The following is a 5,000-nucleotide window of genomic DNA, read 5'->3' as shown; positions in this document are numbered from 1 at the left end:
AAAAGCCATAAAGGACATCAGCAGCATCATTAGGTCATTAAGAAAGCCACCTTCTTATTAGAAAAGGGTGAAATAAATTTGTGTGACTCTTTCAGTGGCATAATGACAGTACAACTACTGTTGTTTATTCTATGTTTTTGTATACGAGAAGTAGTAACAACATACTAACACGTGTCTTTAATCCTGTTTAGGAAAGAAACCTTAACATCAAGAGGAAGGGGACAGAAATCCCCACTGTGTTCAAAGGAAATTCATGGTGGGTATTTTAATACATGTACCATTGCTTTTTGTATAATTTTATTTTACATTCATGACCTTTCACAAGTTATCTTTGCCCTGAAGCGACCTGATTGTTGAACTCATGATATTGTATTAAGTACATGCACCTTTAGGTAATTCTCTAGTGTTGGGTTAACCCATTCACCCCTAAACCGTCCTAAACCAGCCATTAACTTTAATATTTTACTCTGTGTAACGCCAGACAATTTTACTCATCAATGAAGAACCCCCAGGAGTCAATGGGTTAATGTACATGTAGTTGTTGTATTTATATCAAAAAACAAAAAACAGATACAAAAAGGTACAGTCTGTCTTCGCCCACAAATAGCAAAGGCTAATCACGGTGGGCGGAGCTACACGCATTCCGTGGTTAAACCGATCAACTAATTATTTTAACAAATAAAATAAATAACAAAGGACAACAACTTAAACCATTAACAATAACCAATAATTATCAGTACAGTCACGATACAAGCTACGGCAGAATTTTAGGTTTTGGATAGATAATGTTCGTATTCCAACTTTGGTGAGCATTTCATTCTCAAACATTCAGCATGTTCATTGATTTAGTGTCCTGGTGTTATCATCATTCTTGCCTTGGATGCAAATTAACACTCCAGAACCAAAGATCCAAAAGAAGATAACAACATTAAAGATCATGTTGCTCCATTTCAGTGTGCAATATGGTTTTAGACTGAAGAGAGACTAAGTTCATTACAGTTTTGCTTGCTGTTTAAGCAGCAGTGAAAGATATACCTGAATATTTCAGGGCTGAACAGGATTTGAACCCTGACCTGAGCGTTGCGGCTGCAGCGGTATCACAGAGGTCAGTTATAACATCCCATTCAGGCCTAATTTTTTCAGTTCAGGTCTGTCTTTTGCTGCCGAAAGCATGAAACAAAACTGTGATGATCTTTCACTCATTTGGTTCTCCACAGTTCAAGTATGTGCAATTCATATATATTACATGTACATGTCAAGGTTTTGGACTATTGGTAATATTTATTGATTTTGGATCAATATAATTATTGTTAATTAAATTAAAATGTTTTAGCCAAAAAACAATCAGATTCAAGATGATTGTAGAAATGAGTGCAGCAGTAAATAGACCAGCAGGTACATGTAACAATGAATATGTGTATAAATACAATACTTACCAGTACTGATGCAGTTGAGCACTGAAGAACGGTATCTTATCTGAGTAAAAAAATAATCACATTCTTACACCAGTGTTCAGAAGGTGCAAAATTGGTGAAGATGTTAAACTGTGTGAACCGAAACCCCCTTTAAATTAATTAACCCATTGACTCCCAGGGGTTTCCCATTGATGAGTAAAATCGTCTTGTTTTAGACAGAGTAAAATACTAAGTCTGGCCGGTTTAGGCCGGGTGTAAAAAGGTCAACCAGCAATGTGTGGAGTATGATTATCAATTTGATCTGTGCAATGCAGAGTACATCAGTTACACTAGCCAGCACTCCATTAACATATTGATGAAAACCGCTGGTGCGATGCTTTACACCAGCTGAGCTATGAAGCCACTAAAGGATCATAGCCTCACTTGATTTCATATCTGCAGTTCAACATATATTTCTTTATTTTTATTGAATACACAACAGAATTTTACATTACACTTGTCACAAATACCAAGAAATGAAGATACAAATAAAATGAAAAAGAAAGCAAATACAACTAATTATAATTATATGACATAGAAGCCAAAACAGGATGTACATGTAATAGGCAGCTATAATACTGACATGCACAGGAACTGAGTGAACAATCAAAGAGGGCGAATAAAGTAAATTGAATCATCGGTAAATTTCTTGACCTTGTATTTAAAATTATTAAATATTATTAACAACTTGAGACAAAATAATTTGCCGGGAGCTCTCTTTTAGGTTATTTGAATAGGTGTCATATGTCATGTATAAAAAAGGTAAAGTTATAATTAAACTTTCTCACAGTTCCATGCCAAGCAAGGCTTTGCTTTAACAAGCCAAACACGATTTTTTTAGGTTCTGGATTAAAACTGGTATTGTTTGTGGCATTAAACCACCCCACCACTTGACGAGTTCAGCATAATTATGATTTGTTTCATATATCATTACACGAACATTCATTGGTTCATTCATCACAGGAACACTTGAACCCACAAATGACCAACAACCAACATCAGTCGCTTCATTAAGCTCAGTTGGTTAGAGCGTTACACCTGCATCGTGAGGTCCTGAATTTTTCAGACTTCTCTAAGGAAGTGCAAAAATTGCATTCATAACTGCGAGGATCATTATACTGTAGCTCCACTTGATTTCATATCTGCAATTCAATACATGTACATGGTTCATTTCATACATGTATATCATTTCATTCATATATTAATTAAAACTGTTGCCGACCTTACAAGTAACTTTTTGGTATTGAAGAAATGCAATGGATTACTAGTTTGTCTAAGTTACCAAGCTTCAACACACAATTGGACACTGTCCGCACAAAACTTTTTGTTTAATTTGAACATACTTTACATTGCATACATGTTAAGTACAACACTATAAAAATATATGTTAAATGGTTCCCATAACCTAGCTCACACCATATTAATTAGTTACTAGGTTAAAGATTCTTTTTGTCACTTGAAAGTGATGTCATCACAGTCTGGGTGACAGTGAAACGTTGGGTAACACTTGTTCTGATAATTTTTTTTCTTACATGTAAAATTAATACTTCTGTCATTATCTTTATAACCCTCTTGGATAAATCTTGATTTGCTGGGGGGATATGACTGTATTATTTCCAATTAGTTTTAGGGAATTTTAAACCCATTTCGACAATATTGCTCTCAGCCAATAAATGTATTGTTAGCAGTTTCCCTACAAACTGTATGCTTTGTTGCACATAGGATACACTGTAATGCAGAATTGTAAGTTATCACTTAATATTGATATTCCATGTTTAATAATATACATGAAAAAATTACTCGATTCTGATTGTCTGAGAGCAGTGCAGTTCAAGTGTAACGCAGTGCAAAAAAAGTGTAATAACAGTGTAAATTACACATCAAAATTCTGGAGTATTTGATTGGCTAATAAACAATACGCTTTGGTCAGAACCAACGAAATGTTTTGTTTTCAAATTAAGCGTGTGCCTTGGATGGCACAGTTTTTCTCTGATTGCGTGATATGCGTGCGTTTCTTCTACTTAACCATCTCGATTTTTTTCATATTAAATTATTAAGAAGTAATCACATTGTAAAAATACCGTTACAGTAGTTGTAGTCAGGCATGATAAAAAGAATTTAAAAACTTGTTGTCACTGACTAAAAAACTTATGGAAAGAAGACTATTTTTAGAAGCGTGGCATTCAATTCGTGAACCTAATTCCATTAATGAACAAGTTTACATTCCGGACATTTACAAGGCCCTTGGCAATCCCAAGTGACGTTGCTACCGTTTTTTAAGCACTCATTTTGTATTCGTAAGACATTTTATGCTGAAGAAGGTCATAATACTTTGACTGAAACATCCTTTTTTACATAAGTTTTTTAGTCTGTGACAACAATTTTTTTAAATTCTAATTGTAATCACATGATTTTTCTCGTGCAATTTAGAATAAAATAATCATGAGTAAATTTTTTCAAAGGCTAAAAATTACACTAGCCCTACAGGCTCGTGCAGTTTTGGTCGTCTTTGAAAAAAATTACTAGTGATTATTTATTCCAAATTGCACTGGAAATCACGACATGTGATTACCTATTAACTAACTAACAAGTTTTGAAGTTGATAGAGGGGTCTTCAATTGACCAGCAATCTTGGACAAAACTTGTTGGGAAAATGTGACGCTCTACATGCAATTTGTCTGTGCGGTAAAGAGTAAATTGTTCCTACTTTCCCCCCTCCCCCCATTCCAATGTTGTTTTAAAAAGTGACCAAAGGCTTGCACAGTATTTTGCATCACATTACCAACATTGGTATGGGGGGATGGGGGGAAGGACCAAGATATTTTGTGAGTGCGTGCCAAATGATGCTTAAAGTGGTACCATGACGAAAATCGCATCTTTCCTATCTAAGCCATTTTGAAACATGAACAAGTAGTCTGCGTGAGAAGAAAAATGCTGTTTACTTTTTTCAAATATCTCTTTTCGTTCCAGAGATATTCGGGTTTTTAAAATATGCAAATTAGCCAAGTGATCATATCATATAATATATCTTTATTTACCCTCGGATTTTTAGAGTAGCTTGGTGTAGCTAATATCTCCGAGCATTTAACCTCCCAACCATGATACCCCACAGAAGACAGACCACAACACCGGGAACTACATGCCCTACTCTTTACGACAAGTGTGCGGGTTCTTTTACGTCCCGACAGGATTGTGAACATTGAAGGGTTGTGAGACGGGACCTCCGGCTTATCGTCCTTATCCGAGAAGACTAGAGAGTCTAACCATTTGCAGATGTAATTACAAAGGCAGCACTTTCTCCTCAGTTATTTAAAGACCTTGAGTGTTGGTCCGGCCGGAGTTGAACTCACGACCTCCCGCGTAACAGCCCGGTGCTCAACCGACTGAGCCACCGGTGTGCGGTGATGACGTCATACACTCACCATATTTTGTTCAAATATGATGAAAAGAGATATCTCAGCCAATTTGTATCAGAAATTTTTGATTTTTTGCAGTAAGATTCTACTAAATGTTCTCCAAAATATAAGCTTAACAGTTCTGTTACCA

General features: G+C 35.6%; 1 long non-coding RNA gene across 1 annotated transcript in view; it reads left to right on the top strand.

Annotated features, from left to right (window-relative positions):
• LOC137983870 (uncharacterized) overlaps positions 1–5,000 on the top strand; it is a 16,804-nt gene that overhangs the window by 4,411 nt on the left and 7,393 nt on the right. Inside the window, exon 3 of the long non-coding RNA XR_011119037.1 lies at positions 192–256. This is a non-coding gene — a long non-coding RNA (uncharacterized lncRNA). The remainder of the gene's footprint in view (positions 1–191; positions 257–5,000) is intronic.

Source organism: Montipora foliosa, chromosome 13 (assembly GCF_036669935.1).
Source record: "Montipora foliosa isolate CH-2021 chromosome 13, ASM3666993v2, whole genome shotgun sequence".
NCBI classification, from domain to species: domain Eukaryota; kingdom Metazoa; phylum Cnidaria; class Anthozoa; order Scleractinia; family Acroporidae; genus Montipora; species Montipora foliosa.
The sequence above is the reverse complement of the archived record's forward strand: the minus strand, read 5'-3'. Positions and strand labels throughout refer to the sequence as shown.